At 36.4% G+C, this 18187-nt stretch overlaps 1 protein-coding gene across 10 annotated transcripts in view; it reads left to right on the top strand.

Annotated features, from left to right (window-relative positions):
* BTRC (beta-transducin repeat containing E3 ubiquitin protein ligase) overlaps positions 1-18187 on the top strand; it is a 206324-nt gene that overhangs the window by 128722 nt on the left and 59415 nt on the right. The window lies entirely within an intron of this gene.

The following is an 18187-nucleotide window of genomic DNA, read 5'->3' as shown; positions in this document are numbered from 1 at the left end:
TGTTTAGTCATGTCTATGGGCTACCTCTTTTTCGTGTATATATGTCATCTCTATAGCCTAGATGTAAAATTTATCTTAAATATTAGAGATCTGATGCTTTTTATATCTATCATAACTTACATTTTCCAAATATCTGTCATTACTAAGGAACTTTGACTTAAATTCAAGTGTCAGATATTTTATTTTAGGAATAAGTACTATTAAGTATGGACTTTGTTTCTTTTACTTGAATTATCTGCAAAAATAATTGCCTTTATATCTATTCATAGATTTGTTACTGTTACAACATTCCCAACTGCAACTATTTTAGTTTAACCTATTTTCTTGTAGACCCAGGCCCTCAGTTCCTTACTGTTATTATTAGAGCCAGGACTGGTATCATGTAGTTGCCATCCTTTGCTACAGAAATCTAAGGACAGTTGTCTTAGTCCATGTGGGCTGCTATAACAAAAATGCTGTAAGCTGGGTGGCTTATAAACAAAACTAATTTTTTTCTTATAGGGGCTGAGAAGTCCAAGATCAGAGCATTAGCAGATTCAGTATCTGGTGAGGGCTTGCTCTCTGCTTCATAGATGGCGCCTTCTCACTGCATCCTCACATGATAGAATAGACTAGCTAGATATATGAGGTCTCTTTTTTAAGGGCACTAATCCCATTTATAAGGGGTCTGCCTTCATGAATTTGGGAGAATACAAACATTCAGAACATAGCAAAAGTAGAGTTTTTGTTTATTTTTTCTTAAAACATTTAATAGTCTCTGGGCCTGCTCTATCAACTGGAAATATATCACACAAAATATAACCATTGAAATCATACATATAAGAAATATCAGAATTTATTTCAAATTACAGTTTAAAAAGGTAGAGTTCATCAGTTAAATGTCTCTTAAATTCAAATATGTTAGTATTTTGCTACAAAATGTAATTATTATAAATTACATTTTTATTTTTTCAGTCATTTAGTCACAACTAACAAGTGCTAATTGACTCTATTTTGTTTTGTTTTATTTTATTTTTAGAGACAGGGTCTTGCTTTGTCACCCAGGGTAGTGTGCAATGGCACAATCCTAGCCCAATGCAGCCTTTACCTCCTGGGCTCAAGCCCTGATCTTCCAGCCTCAGCCTCCCTTGTAGCTGAGGACACGGTCGTGTGCCACCACACCCAGCTAATTTTTGGTTTTTGGTTTTTTAGAGGTGTTTTGTTTTGTTTTGTAGAGATGAGGTGTTGCTGTATTGCCTAGCTGGTCTTGAACTCCCGGCCTCAAGTGATCCCCTAGACCTGCCAAAGAGTTGGGATTACAAGCGTGAGCCACTGCACTCAGCCCGAGTCTCCTTTATATCCTGCTTTTGTGCATGGAAACAGGAGTACACAGTTATTTGGGCCTTTAAAAATAAAAATATTCTTTTTTTTTTTTTTTTTTTTGGCCATGCTGCTCTTAGTTTCATCACAAGTGGGTGACTTCTGGCTAAATAAGGTAAAATTTTAGCATGAGTACCAATCCAAGGACAGGGTGATGATTTTAATGAGTTTCATTGAGAGCTGGCCAAGTGAGCATCTGTTCCTTTTGTTTTCTCCATACTTTGTAAGCCAGGATCTCTAATCTAAATAGGTTGGTATGTGTCTATATGATGTGGAGTTTTTTTGTGTTTTTTTTTTTCTCCCACCCTCTGCTTTGGTGGTACATGGTTAAAAACCTTCCACCCTCTAGCACAATGATGTAATTTCTTCCATGCTCTTGGGTATTGAGTGAGAAAGTAAGTTTGCTCATTGCTGCTCATCAGTCTGTTTTACTTGCTCCCAGGTGGTGACCTTCTCATTGCATTGTTTCTTATTTTAACATTACGACACCCATAACCTTTCGTCGTCCTCTTAAATAATCTACTAATGATGCCTATCATTTCCTATTGGAACCCAGTTAAATCACTGGTTCCTTTTTTTTTTTTTCTGAGATGGAGTCTCACTGTGTTGCCCAGGCTGGAGTACAGTGGTGCCATTTCAGCTCACTACAACCTCCACCTCCTGGGTTCAAGCCATTCGCCTGCCTGAGCCTCCTGAGTGGCTGGGATTACAGGAGCGTGTCACCACACCCAGCTAATTTTTGTATTTTTTAGTAGAGACAGGGTTTCACCACGTTGGCCAGGCTGGTCTCGAGCTTTTGACCTCAGGTGATCTGCCCGCCTTGGCCTCCCAAAGTGCTGGGATTACAGATGTGAACCACTGCGCCCGGCCAAGTTTTTTCTTTTTTATTTACATGTGTTTTGTGTGTCTCATGATCCCTGTTTCTGTTGGCCTCATTTATTGCTTGACCTTTGAATGGAATGACTTGTCATTATTTTGTTAGTCTGCAAGCTTGTCCCTATTTCCTGTTCTTCACCTTTAGTCCTTAACTGAATAGTTTCATCTGCTACATTGATATGGCTGCAGTGTTTTCTCAACTTGGTACAAGTGTCTGTTGTTGATTCAGATTATACTCCATTGTGGCCTGAATCTGTAACCATTTCCATGTGAGAACAACTATAATATAGTGATATCAACCGTTTTTGTTCTCTAGTTCAAAGAGTGACTTTGGCTTGGCTAGAGATACTAAGTATAGTCTGAAACCTTATTATTGAATACGGTTCATGTAAGTTTTAGAGAAGACATTAATACCATTTATTTCCCTAAAAGCACCAATGGTATTATGTTTGGACCCCTATAATACCTTGATTGTAACTCTTTGCCAGAAATATCACAGTCTTACAATAGCTCCTTACGAAGGGTACCCATTAGTCCTCTGTAGAATACAAGAAAACAAAGCTATAAAACAAATTACAACCACCCTAAATTGGCAATAATCTTGTTAATCTTTAATTTGAAGAAACAGGCGTAAGAAAAAATTTAAAACTAAAAATGAAGGAGGGTCTATTTTATCACTATAACTTAATCCAAGTAACATTTGGAGGCATTGAGATATCTTTTTATTTTTTTTCAGAATTCTTTCTCCTGGTTATGGCCCTGTGTTTCATGAGATTTGTGTTTGGAGCATGATGAGCTCTGTTTATTGTAGCTTTAAATGAACAGTCATTATTAACTGTCAACTTAGTCTTTAAAATCCATAATCACATTATGCTTATTAATTGTCAACCTTCATAATTTTTTTTAATTGGTAAAGAAAACTAACTGGAAGGCTGAAAGGCATTACTTTTTTATGTTATCTTGCTATTGGCTTTATTAAACCATTACTGCAAATTTTGGTCTTAGGTTTTTTTCCTAATTTACCCTTACCCACACCCACAAACAGATACACAAACACATGCAGTTAAAATTGAATTGTTTGAATACATCTATCCAGATTCCTGGCCCAGATAAGAGAAGTTTTTCCTCTTTATGTTTGGAAAATGAACCCCTTCAGTAGTCCTTTGTGGATGTTCTGTATTTTAGTTGTTGTTGGTTGTTGTCACTGTTTTTTTATTTGTGACTAATAATCTGTTTGAAACTGACTGAGACAGAAAAATGTGATGTTCCTTTCCACTCACTCCAGATTTTGATAGAAGACTTGTTTTATTTATTTCCAAAATTATATCCGCAGGAAACAAGCTGTTTAAATTCAGATTATGCTGAAGCAAAATGGTCCTGGTATGAGAAGCAACGTGCTGTTTTACGAGCACAGAGTCCCTTTTCTCATAACTGATTGATAGTAAATATTTTCCTGAAGAATTATTGCCAGCCATGAACAGTGCAACTGTTTCACTTTTTTTCTGTGCTACTTGCTGTACCAGCTATTGTCGGTAATTAAGATCTACAATTCACAATGCAGACGTTTGCACTTCCTCTGGGTCTGTGCTATTTATAAGGCATTTCAGCTGTTCAGAGTTTCTTTTGAGTTTTAAACTACATGTTAACAGGCTTCTTTAATATACCGTTCCACAAGTAGCATGTCAGATGGTCCGTTCTTCACACAGGCGCCTCTTGTCAGGTCGAAACATTAGCTTTACGGAGAGCATACTAAAATATAACCATGTCATTGAGGCCGATGTGGTTGGAAAAACTCTGGAGTATAACATGTTACACACTGGGCTTATTGCTCTATCAAAAAGATAGGAATGAACTTCGGATGTAATATTCTTTTTAAAAATCTTAATATTCATATGAGCTTTATGTGTTAATTGGGTTACAGAGAAATACACAGTTAAATGACTTTTCCAAGTTCACTTTGCATTAATAAGAGAAGCCAGGACACCTCTTATAGACAAGAGTTTGTGTGTTTGTCAGATTAAGGATGTAAGAATACATTTTCTTCTAGATGTGCGTGCCGTTTAAGAAGAATACAGACATGGGGCACCAAAACGGATCAGCAGATTGACTGCACATTTGTTGTGTAATCAGCTTCAGGAACCCTAAGTAGCATATGCCATTGGTTGAGGAAAGTGTAAACAGGAATCTTGGTCTAAAGTTGGTAAAATTTAAACCATTTTCAACCAAAAAGAGATTTTAAAAAAGTCCAGACCCCAGCCCAGAGTCTTTATGAATTATGCCCTAAAATGAGAGTAATCGCTTGTGCAGTCTTCTTGCTACCGGCACTCATTGTTGAACATACAAGAAAAAGAAACAAGAAACTGAAAGCTGTCAACAAAATGTGTTTAAAACTTTGCCCCGAGTGGGCATCAGACTGGCTGTTTTTAAGCCTGAAGTCCAGCCACATTGATTATGCACGTTGGCCACCAGCATCTTCCAGCAGAGCAGATCTGCTGAGAAAGGCAGGACCCAGGTTTTAGTGCTGATTCTGGATGGCCCTTTATAGACAGAATATAGACAGCTTATAATAAAGCCATTCCAAGGCAGTTTTATTTTACAAATCTAAAACTTTCTATAGTTCTTTTGAACTACCATGTTTCTGTAAATTTCTTCAGTGAACTCTTTATGAACCTGTTTTTTTTGTTGTTGTTGTTGTTGTTTTTAAATAGCAGCGGTTCAGCTGTTGGGAACCACTGATATATCTGACTGAGGCACTTCAAGATGCTAGAACCTATTCACATTTCTATCTAGCCAGGGAGCTAATAAGCTCAAGCTTGTCTTTGTGGATTGATCTAGATTAGCATGAGATGAGCCCAGTCAGTGTCTTCCTCAGTGAAAAGGGAGAGGTTGGGGAAAAGATTGTTGAAAGAAGAAAGTTCTTCGTCAAGAATTGACTGCAGTGTTGCCTGCTGATGCATGTCGGATCACCCGCACAGAGAGATCACATGGCTTCTCCAAAAGTCAAACGATCAATTCGCCTCGTTTTGGCTCTGTACTTAATGCACAAACAGTGCGATCTGCGGGGCTGTAATTGCATTGTTAGGGCCAAGGAACAAGCCTGTGCCTTTTCAGCAGACAGCTGGCAGGGAGAGAGGCATGTTGTTAGGAAAGAGAGAGGCAAGGCAAATAAAATTACTGCTAACGCTCAGAGATCGGCAGGAGTCCTACTTGCCTAATCTTACCGGTGGGAGCAAGCGGCTGTTGTAATCCAATTATAGCAGCATAAGCAATTTGTTAGACACTCCGCATAATGTAACAATTTCCCAATAAACTCTGACTTGTAATAACGTCGGCAAGAGTCCGCATAAATCTGCCCGAATGGTGGGGGCTGGAGCATTCGGCTGGGGGCTTGTAATTGGCGCCATCAGCACGTTTTGCGGAGTGCAGTATGGTGCAGTCTTTTAGTGCAGGAATTTTAAGGAGAAAAGCGTGGCACACGTTTCTCAGGAAAAAAAAAAAAAAAACTGGCCATTAAAAGGGGAACAGCAAGAAGGGCATACTCTTGCCTTCACATTACCTAGGAATCTTAGTGTAGAAAGCAAGCAGGAGGAAGCCATGTTTCCTCCTAATACTAAAGAGGGGAGGTGGGGGAAAGAGTGTGTGAATTAGTTAAATTCCTTTATTTAAAAGGCATCGGTTTCTGTTATTTATACCTTCATCTCCAGCCCCCTAAAATGCTGTTCAGGCAGCATTTAGCTAACATTTTTATAAAATGTTCATACTCAAGACAAGCCTAGAAATGCCAAGTTTAAATCTGTTTTCTTCTGGAATTAGCATTTTCTTTACAACATGAAAATATATATTCTTTATGACCAGGACAAATCTTTTAAAGATATTATCTCACTGAATATCAGACCTTTCTGTGGAGTTCTGACTTCTGCTTTAAGAAACTGTCACTTACTGAAGGGTTTAAATCTCAGCTTGTTTGCTTAGCTGCACTATTTTCTCATTCTGAAATATATTGTGAGTATCTATGATATACTAGGATTAGTAATCAATCTTACTGAAATGTTACATTTTATAAGAATATAGTATCATTTAAATTTATACTTGTGTGATCATTATAGAAATAATTTTGATTCCTAAGTAATAAAATTTCTGTTTTGGAAAAAATATTTGTTGTTATATGGGGCAAAATAAAATCACCCTTATTAATAGATTAACATTTGTAGTCACAGAATAGGGTTTCTTATTATATAAGGTATAGGAGGTGAAGCATGTTTATGGATTTGAGTTAATAGATTTTCATGCTACTGAATGTTTATTAAATGTTACCTACTTTCTTATGCCAACTCATTTCTTCATTGCTGTATAATTTGTGTCAAAACCAACTATATGAAGAACAGGATTTTTCAAAATGTCCTGTTGTTGTGGGTATTACCACAATAAATACTTACTTGCAGTATAAACATTTCCTTCTGCTGAAGCAAATGCAGCCTTCTTTGACTGGAGCTACATCAATAAACTGCAGTGCCTCTAATAAAGTCACTCAGTGTCTGGGTTTAACTAATGGCTGATTTTCATGGCTTTGACAGTGAGCTGTGTGCGTTATTTTCTCCTGATATTGTAAAAATAATGAGAGCAAATTAGAACAATCAGTTTACACAGATAGCTCCTGATTGGAGGCGATGGGCAATATGGCAGCAGGTAATCCATCTTTGGACTCCTGTCACATTAACTTCAACAGTGTGAAAAGATCAGGTGGAGTAAGCAGGGATCCTGCCCAATCGGAACACTGAAATTAATGAGAAGAACATTGTTCTGTGATCAACCTTTTAATTAGCAAGAGTGGAAACAGAGGGAATGAAGAAGGCAGCGCCGCAGCTGCACAGTGTCAGGCACAGTTTCTGAAAAGGAAAGAAAAAAAAAAATCTGTGTTTTATGTTACTTTTTTCTTGCTGTGTACAGGCATTATCTTCCCATTCTAGAGCTGGTTGCAGGCTTAAGAAATACTGCTTGCTTTCCAAAGTAATGCCAGAAATTTGGTTGATATATTAATATTCTATAGATTGTAATTCTATCAGGGGTCGTTTATGATTTTGATTACCAGCATACTTTCTTTGGCATTGTACTCTGGGTTTTAAGTTTGATTTTTCTAAAAATCAGGTAACCAGAGGAATTACATTTTTTAAAGTTCTGCCTTGTTAGCCTCCCCTCTCCTCATCACTCCAATTTAAAGTTTTCCTTGCAAGTAACATGAGAGTTTTCTGGTTTGGAGCATTTCTGTCACTTTGGGTTATTTAAAAGAGGAGCAAAATCCAGGCAGCCAGCTATGGTATATTTAAATTATATTCCTTTCCTGATTCTGTTTATTAAAAATTTGCTGTTTTGCTTTTCTATTACCTATGCTATTGACTTCTCAGTGTTGGGCTGTGTTATTTCAATTTATGTAACTGAGAACTGAAAATCAAGTAAGGTGTTTATAAGAGGAAGAGGGAGAAAATCTAGACATTAACTGAGACTAAAGGCTGATTCATCCATTCAAAGCTCAGATATACTAAAATTGTAACCTTGTTAATCAAATGGTATAAGGTTATAGAAGACATAAATGAGCAAAATTTTCTGAACCAAGTCAGCTTCTGTTTCCTAGACCTTTTTGGAAGGCTTTGCCTTTGGGAAAGTATATGAGGCCATCATGATTTGCAGTGTGTTAGTCTTTGTATATTAGACTTAGTGACTTACTATAAAAACAAATAATATGTTATAGGCTATGTAAATGAATTCAAATATCTTCCAAAGATACACAAAATATTTTTTTCTTGATATTACTAATTAACTTAGGCATTTATTTTAAGTACTAATATGCAAAAGCTGGTTACCAAGTACCCACCTGAGTACAGAATTGGTAGGAAAGAGCCTAAAGTTAGTGTGAAATATTTAGGTTAGGTATAAGGTGATCTTTTCTCATAGGACTTTTTTCCACAATATTTATAACTAATGTAGATTATATGTATCATAATATGTATAACTCTCTAGGCTTTCGGTGCTAAGATACTGCATTTACAGAAACTTAAGTCTCTAATATTATTCCTCTATGTAAAACTCATTGAACAAAAGTACCTCATTTCCCCCTAGTACCATCTCCCTACCCTCTTCCCTGAAAAAACTCAGGATTCTGTTAGAACAGAAATCTGACTTTTTGTCATTTTTTGTTTTGACTAGATAGTGAGATTTTCCTGAAAACATTCATTTAGACTTGTATGTACCAACATTTTGGAATCAGTGATATAATACCAAATAGTATCTAGGACTCCCCCAGACAACTCTTTTTTTTTCTTTCCCAGAATCCAGAAATAAAAGCAACCCAGATAACTCTTTAATAGACTGATGCTACTGTGTATATTAATATTTAAAGTCCACTTGTTATTATTTTGCAGATCCTTTTCTGCATTCCTTAATCTGAAAGAGAGATTTTTATTCTTAATACTTGTATGGATTTTTGTGGCTTTTTATGGGTTTTTATAGTTTGACAGTTTCAAAAGCCTAGATTCATAAGCTCTCCATGAATAAATATGTTCTTAGTCATATGGTGTAAAAAGATCACTTACAAAGCTTGTGAAACCTGAGCTTTCCTTTTGAACCTTTTACTACCCATGAGCTCAGGAACCATACATGTAAAATTTTATTCTTACGTCGTGACTTCAGCTTATGAGGGAAATGAGCTATGAATTTAAATGACTCTTCTACTCTATACCAAGTATGTTTCTATGAAAATAAAATTGTATTTTTTCCTTTTTCCTAAAAGGAAAGTTCCATCTGACTAGTGTTTCTGCCGGTATTTGTTCCCATTGTTAAAAGATTTATTTCTTAAGATTAGCATTAAAATAGACATCCTGTTTTTGAAGGCATCTCTTTTTGTTTATACTGTAATCCCAAAAATGTCCAACTGGCTGGATGGCCAAGAAACTCCCTTTTAATTTCCTAATAGATCTAAAGTTAACAAGTCACCTTAAAGTCTACTAATTCCAATAAGTTCACCTTGGAGAAATTTTCATTAGTCTAGTCCTTTGGCACTTACCCAGTACAGCCTTAATTAAAGTTCTTATGCATGTGACCAGTTGTATCTATTATAAAGGTTATTATAATTCTAAGTTTTCACTCCCACCCCCATTTTTTGTTTCGGGGTGTGTTTCCATATAAAGATTGAAAAAGTCCATTTTCTTTCTCATGTATCTTCAAGATGGAAGACCTTTTCCCTCCCTGCCTCCCTCCCTTCTTTCCTTCCTTCCTTCCTTTTCAGTTTTATACTACTCAGAAGTTTGAGGAGGGGAGAGAATACATTAAAATGTGTTGAGCCCCAATGTTCGGGCACTATATAGTGCTAGCTATGTGTTACTTATTTGGATTCTCATGTGAACCTGGTGAGATGGACAGGACCCCACTTTACCAACGAGGAACAAAAAGCTTAGATACGTTAAACCTTTTCCAAATTTTCACTTCTTTAAATTATAGAGTGAAGTTTTGAACTAAGATCTGACTTCAGAGTTCTTGCTCACTAGATTGCCTTTCAAGTAATATTTGGAAGCCTGTGCACCTCTCCTACCAGGATACTTCCCCCGTTGCATTGTGTAGCACCTATAGCTTTTCTCCATTTGATTTCTATAGCACTTTGACATCTAGCAAATGTTATTTTCTCGTCTTTCTCCTCTTCCCACCTCTTGCTGCTTGTATATCTTGTTCAGGCTGAACTGAGAGAAGTAGTGTATTCAGAAAACTTAGAACTATCTCTTTTCGGCTGGGTGTGGTGCCTCACACCTGTAATCCCAGCACTTTAGGAGGCCTAGGCGGGTGGATCACTTGAGGTCAAGAGTTCAAGACTAGCCTGGCCAATGTGGTGAAACCCTATCTCTACTAAAAATACAAAAATTAGCTGGATGTGGTGGCTGCACCTGTGGTCCCAGCTACTCAGGAGGCTGAGGTGAGGAGAATCACTTGAACCTGGGAGGTAGAGGTTGCAGTGGGCCAAGATCGTACCACTGCACTCCAGCCTGGGTGAACAAGTGAGACTGTGTCTCAAAAAAAAAAAAAAAAAAAAGACTCTTTTCTGGGTTACCTAGTCAGTAATTCCATGTAGCTTAAATAGTCACCTGCCTTATTAACATAGTATGCAGATCTTTCAAGGATCTAAGATGACTTCATGGCTCCATATTACGTTGTTCTGTATGTAAAATAACTGAGATAATATTAGACAGCTGGTTCAGGGTGGTGACTTACTTTAGTAATTGTTTTAGAAGTTGTTTTAGAATACTGATCTTATCCTGTTGTCTATGTCACAATTTGTAGTGTAAGCATGCACTGGCAGTCCTTTCATACCAACGCATTGTTTTTCTCACTTAAACTTGGTTATTAATTTTGTCAATTAAAAAAATGTCCCTTGGCCTGGGGTGGCTCACACTTGTAATCCCAGTACTTTGGGAGGCTGAGGTGGGAGGAACACCTGAGGTCAGGAGTTCAAGACCAGCCTGGCCAATGTGCTGAAATCCTGTTTCTATTAAAACTACAAAAAAATTAGCTGGGTGTGGTGGCAGGCACCTGTAAGCCCAGCTACTAGGGAGGCTGAGGCAGGAGAATTGCTTGAACCCGGGAGGCGGAGGTTGCAGTGAACCAAGATCATGCCACTGCACTCCAGCCTGGGTGACAGAGTAAGTAAGACTCTATCTCAAAAAAAAAAAGAAAAAGTCTCTTAAGACTTCAGGTCTGTCTGATTACACTTCAGTAAATATTTTCATATTTTGATTCATGCTTCTAGATGGTTCAGTGATTGTGAAGACTTGATGAGGTTATGAGAATTTAGTTGGACCTTGAAATCCTGTGTCTCAGAGAAAAGGCTTGGGACAGGGATGAGTGATTAGAAGAAATAGGTGTTTTTAAAGAAAATGAAAACAAAGCAAACAAACATGAATATTACTGTTTTGTGTGTATGTGTAGTTGGTTTTTTTTTTTTTTTTTTTTTAACTCCCTGGATATTCTCTAATGGAAAGGTTAGAAATGTTTGACAGTTAAGGATGGCATAAATTTTCCACATAGACTCATAAAAGTATGTAAGAAGCACTTGCTCAACATGGAGCACTAAGACCGTGACAAACAGGAACAGTAAAATATTTCTAGAATAATAAACACAAATTTATGTTTTATACCTCAAACATCACTTCTCTAATTTAATCCACATTTTCTAGGAATATCTAAGAGCATAAGAAATTTAATTATACAGTTTTGGGTTTGTTTTTTTTTTTTTTTTTTTTTTAATGTGGGAGCAAGCCAAAAGGGAAATATAGAGAGAAAACCATGCTTAAAAAGAAATGGTTCCTACAGTATTAACTATGGAGTCTGTAGCGTGACTCTGTAATGGAATATCATGGCGGGGGGTATAATACTGTAAATAAGATGAATATGCCACTTGTGGATTAATGGGTAACCTAAAGAGTGCTTTTATTTACATCTATGTGTGACGTTCATTTTCAGTTTGTATATTTTTCTCTTATTTTTGTGATTGTAGTATTTACAAACCTGGCATTTTAATTATGGAACTTTCTACTGATTTTTTAAAAAATCTGTTTCCATGAATCTTGCTCCATATTTCTTTTTGTAGTATTAATATAGTGTCATTTTAGACTTTAAAACTGATAGATTGAAGGCGTTTTCTTTAACCTTTTCTTTAGATAATAAGGAGTCGAGGTAGTTTCTGAAATATATTAAGCTCATAAAATAGAGCTGTTTTTAATTTTTTTCTTATGAAAGATGGAGTATAGATACCATGAGTGTCCAGATTATAGCAGATTCCATTTGCAGTGATAGTTTTTTGGATACGGTATGCTTTTCAAAAGTTTAGGTACTAAGTAATATAAACTTGAATACATCTAGCCTGGGACACTAGAGGAGCCACTATCTCAACATTATAACATTATAACATGCAATAAAGGTAAATACTAAGTAATATTTTATAAAACTGATTTTTTTAGTCAGCAGTTTTGGTTGCTGTTGATTGCAAATTACTAGTATTATTTAGTGCTCTTGAAACTTCTAAAGTTGGAGGTTTCAATTGTTAGTTACTCCCTGCTTTCCTTCAATAGAAAATGTGTAGTAAAGGTTATTTATAAAAGACTAATTATATCCAAAGCTAAATGGTCTTATTATAGAGTTTATGTAGGGTTTATTTTCACTTGCACAGGTAGATTCTCAAAATGTATTTGAATGTGAATGACTTCAAACAAAAAAAGGTGAAAAAATTTTTAAAAAGTACTAAAATCCAAAGATTTTGTCATCAAATTTGACAGCCTTTTTGTACCATTACAGGTATTTATTGAATATTTATGATGTACTAGGCATATACATTTTCTCTGAAATAATCACAATAGTCTCATTGTGTTGAACTCTATTTTACACACAAATGAGGTAGAATTCAGATTAAGTAATTTGCCCAAGGTCATACTGTATGTTGCAGAGCTGGAATTTGAACCCAGACCATCTGGCCCCATGGCCCTGTGCTTTCAAACCATGGTGCTTGTGAATTTTAGTACATAGAAATTAGGATAGATGTAGCAAATGGGGGGATTATCTAAAACATTCCCTGTGGTGTCTATTGAATGTTAACAATTTACTAACAACTAGCCAGGATTTGGAAATCACAGAAGTATGCAAATTGGTTATATAAAATTATGATAGAGTAATACATTTTAGGTTTATTATTATTCTCTTGCACTTACAGTATTTTCCTTTTCAGCATTCCATATGAGATGATAAAAATTAAAAATGCCTCAATTAGCAGCCACAAAAAAGTAAAACTGTTAATTGAACCTTGTAATCTCTTACTGTCTGTTAGGCTTTTCTTTTCAAGCTTTGATTGTGTGTAATAAAACTGTGGCTTAATTAATGCCAGGGTTCTGAAGCCTTTGGATGCCACAAAAGAGAGAAGTGGAGAAACCAAGAGGCAGCATCAAATAGCTTTTCTGTCGTGTTAATTTAGCCCTGTTGTTCTTGTTCTAGTTCATGATGTCCAGCTCCCACCAGATACTCACTTGGTGAATTGAAAGAGGAGCTGTAGTGAATACTGTCTTAGGAAAAACACAACTCTTGATTGAGGCTATCTGCAGGTTAATGAATAACTGTTTTCAGACAACATTTCACCCCTAGTTTGAGCTGCTCTTAGAATGAATGTGGCCAGGTTAATGTGACCAGCAGACATAATGCAAAACCAAACTAAGGTGGTAAATTGGAATCTTGGCTTTGTTGCACATTTAGGAAAGATCCAGGACTCGTGTCAGAGGTATACTGTCTTTGGCAGAAGAGTGCTTGTCCATCACTAGAGTACAAGAGAGGAAGTCATACTGATTTATATTAATCTTCATTTCACATGCTAAAAAACAAAATGGCAACCATTTCTCCAGGAAATTGCTAAAGCTGACTTTAATTATAGACATACTTTTTGAGGGATCCATATGCTTTAAAATAAAGAAGTTGATAGGAAATGTTTGCTGTATTATAACTCAAAAAGTATTTTCTTAATTTTGAGAATGCAAAATATTAAATAAGACATAATTGTCTTCCCTAAAATGAATTTACTTTTAAGATGACTCTGCATTTTCTTCTTTTTCTTTCTCTGATTTTCCCTCTTTGATTCAAGGAACTTATTAATTAGCTGGTTTTATACATGTATCGATTTTAACAAGTGTATAGAAAAGGTGTGTTTCTTTCAGGATGAGAAAGATTTGAAATCCAACCATGAAAAATGAAGCCGCTTGTATTTCTGGCTGCATTCCCAGAATAGTTATGTGTATTATAATTATTGAACTTTTAACACCTGCTCAAATTCTGTCTGGATTGCATAGGATTACAACATCATATCTAAATTGTACTTTCTGATAGTATTCAAATGTGAAATAGACATTGTTGTGTTGAGGCATTGATATCATCATAATTTCCAATGGTTTAAAGTGTCAGTGGTAAAGGGAGTTTACAAGCATAAGTAAAGAATACAGGTTTTACGTTGAAAAAGGTCTCTGTTGTCCAGGGGGTTATTTAATGCTAATAAATACTTGTTTTAGAATGGATGAAACTAGGTTAAGTGTTTACAGCCAAACCTTTCTATTTTCCTCCACCAAAGAGCAGGGTTCTCCTAATACTGACCTACTTTACTCTTAGACGATAGTAGAGGTACAGTGGTTATGCAGCCATGAAGAGAAAAATAAATGAGACTAGAAAGATTTTTTAGTAGGAAGTGTTTGGTAGCATGTTGCTTTGTTGGTGGAACATAATGTTGCCACAAACCATGAATAAATATTCTGAATTGTCTAATATTATAGCAGTTATAACCATTTTTAATCCTCCTTTCTAAGTAGATATTTCTCTCCTGGCTTTCTGTGCTGTGAACTTTACAAAACTGGCATAGGCAGTCTATTAATTATTCATATCATAGCAACAATTAAAGCAAATTAAAAATAAAAATCACCATATTGCATTTAACCGTGGGCAGCACCAAACTGTGTGAGCTCTGTAAGGGCCTGTGTTGTATCCTTAGTTAAAAGTGCTAGAGGGAGCTCTAACCTTGTTCAGAGTGGTGGCATATGGGAACAATAGTCTGTATGTGGCCATAGGTTTGCAAGTGAAGATACAGTCTCAGGCTCTTCTGTGGCAAAAATTTAAATCTTTTTTATTAGAAGTCCCTGTTTCCTTTATATCAGAAAGTAAGGGCTAGGACAGTCTATCTATAGCCAAACAGAACTGTGTTCATCCTTATGAATATAATCGTTCATCACTATGAATATAATCATAGTGAATTTTCATGAAATGAACATACCTTTGTGATTACCATCAGATTTTATTTTTATTTTTTAAAAATTCCAAATTAAGTTCACATCCACCCAGATTTTAAAAGGAAAAGAGAAGTAAAAAGACCATTACCGGAGCCCATTGCTACCGTCTTTAAGTCACTACCCTTCCAAGGGTAACCATTATGCTCACTTCTAACACCATACATTAGTTCTGCCTGGTTTTGAGCCTCATATAAATGGAACCATATAGTATTTTTTTACTGTCTGAATTATTTCACTGTTTTTGAGAGTCATTTATATGGTATATATATATAGTTATAATTTGTTATTGATATGTAATATTTCATTATACATATATGCCATAATTTATCCATTTTACTATATGTGAACATTGGGTTTATTTCAGATTTTCATAACTACAAAAATTATTTTACATATATTTTCATGAATATATACAATGAGTGTATTTGAATGGATGTATTGACCAGCAGAGGAATTGGAATTTCCAAACTAGCACCAATTTTATACAGCAGTAAATAAAAGTTCCATCATTCCTTTTTCTCACCAACCAACACTTGGTGTTGTCTACCTTTTTCATTGTAGCATTCTGGTGATATGTAATAGTAGTATCTATGACATTTTGGATTTTTAAAAAATTTTTTATTTTACAGGCATGGTTTCACTCTGTCACCCAGGCTGGAGTACAGTGATGCAATCATAGCTCACTGTAACCTCGAACTCCTGGCCTCAGGCAGTCCTCTTGCCTCAGCTTCCCAAAGTGCTAGAATTACTAACTTTTTAAAAAATTGCAATTTAAAAAATAATAATAATATAAAATTTACCATCTTACTGTTTTTTTAAGTATACAGTTTATTAGCTTTAAGTATATTCACATTGTTGTCACATTGTTTTTAATTCAAATTTCTCTGAACACTATTAAAATTGAGCATATTTTTATATGTTGATTGGCCATTTGGATGTGAAGTTGTTGTTCAACTCTTTTGCCCATTTTTTTTTATGGGATTTTATGTATTTTTCTTAAAGATTTATAAGAGTTCTTTATAAATTCTGGATACAGGTTATTTGTCTGATGTATGTATTGCATATATTTCTCCTAAACTGTGACTTGCCTTTTCACTTTTTAAATGATGTCTGTGATGAACAGAGGTTCTTAATTTTAAGAGTCCAATTTATGGATCTTCACCTTATACAGTTAGTGTTTTTATATTCTACTTAAGAAATCTGTGCCTATCCCAATGTCTTGCGGATATTGTTTTCTCTAGTTTTTATGGTTTTACATTTCATGTTTAGATCTATAATTCATTTGATTTTTGTGTATCATGTGTGGTAGAGGTGAGAATTCTTTGTTTTCCCGTGTGATACTCAGTTGACCTAGCACCATTTATTGAAATGTGTAGTTCACGTTATACTGGATTGTTTTCTTTGACCGTATGCCTATAGGTCTTTATCAAAATCTTAAACTCTGATAGTAAGTGCCTTAGCTTTGTTGTTACTCTTCAAGATTATCTTGGTTATTCTTGGTCATTATCGTTTCCATATAAATTTTATAATCACCTTGTCAATATTTACCAGCTGTGTGATCCACACCTTGTGTACTATAGCACTTGAACATGGAACAGTCTTCATATATTTGTTTAAATATTAATATATTAAAGCTGGGCATGGTGGTTCATGCCTATAATCCTGGCACTTTGGGATGCCCAGGAGGGAGGATTAAGCCTCGAAGTTTGAGACCAGCCTGGTCAACAAAGTGAGACCCCTGTCTCTACAAATAAAAATTTTTAAAAAAATTTTCCAGGCATGGTGGTGTGCTCCTGTAGTTCCGCCTATTCAGGAGGCTGAGATGAGAAGATCACTTGAGCTTGGGAGGTTGAGGCTGCAGTGAACCGTGATCATGCTACTGCACTCCAGGCTGGGTGACAGAGTGAGACCTTGTCTATCAATCAACCAACCCATAATAAATAAATGAAGTTGGCCGGGTGTGGTGACTCATGCCTGTAATCCCAGCACTTTGGGAGGCCAAGGCGGGCAGGTCACAAGGTCAAGAGATCGAGACCATCTTGGCCAACATGGTGAAACCATGTCTCTACTAAAAATACAAAAATTAGCTGGGCATGGTGGCACACGCCTGTAGTCCCAGCTACTCAGGAGGCTGAGGCAGGAGAATTGCTTGAACCCAGGAGGCAGAGGTTGCAGTGAGCCGAGATCATGCCACTGCACTCCAGCCTGGTGACAGAGCGAGACTCCGTCTCTAAATTAACTAATTAATTAATTAATTAAAGTTAAGCTGTATACTGACATATACAGAGAGAGCGATTACTCCGTACACACAAAAATTCCCTAAGTTGTAGTTTCTTCTGATTTTGCCCAGAGCCTTTTAACCTGGCTTTCCTAAGCTGCCTTATTTATTTATTTATTTATTTATTTATTTATTTATTAGATGGAGTCTCATTCTGTAGCCCAGGCTGGAGTGCGGTGGTGCGATCTCAGATCACTGCAATCTCTGCTTCCTGGGTTCAAGCAATTCTCCTGCTTCAGCCTCCCTAGTAGCTGGGGCCACAGACACGTGCCACCACGCCTGGCTAATTTTTGTATTTTTAGTGGAGATGAGGTTTCACTATTTTGGCCAGGCTGGTCTCAAACTCCTGAACTCAGGTGATCTACCTGCCTTCGCCTCCCAAAGTGCTGGGATTACAGGTGTGAGCCACCACGCCTGGCCTCCTAAGCTGCTGTTACAATCTAAATCACATCATAACTCTTTTTGCTTTTCTTCACAGTTCTGTCCCCAGTTCCATAAGCTAATGGTGGCCACACAAGTTAGCACATTTTTAAAGTATTTTAGTCATAATTCCTCTCCTGGGAATTTGGCATTAAGTTACTATTAAAACTTCAGTTTTAAAGTTTAGTGGGCAGGTCCTAATACAGCCTGAATTGTTGAGATGGTTTCTTGGTGCTAGAAAATAATAGCAGGCCAGGCGCGGTGGCTCACGCCTGTAATCCCAGCACTTTGGGAGGCCAAGGCAGGCAGATCCCCTGAGGTCAGGAGTTCGAGACCAGCCTGGCCAACATGGTGAAACCCCATCTCTACTAAAAATACAAAAAAAGTAGCCAGGCGTAGTGGTGTG

Source organism: Papio anubis, chromosome 11, assembly GCF_008728515.1.
Source record: "Papio anubis isolate 15944 chromosome 11, Panubis1.0, whole genome shotgun sequence".
Lineage (NCBI taxonomy): Eukaryota > Metazoa > Chordata > Mammalia > Primates > Cercopithecidae > Papio > Papio anubis.
Note: the sequence above shows the minus strand (reverse complement) of the source record. Positions and strands in the feature narration are given on the sequence as shown.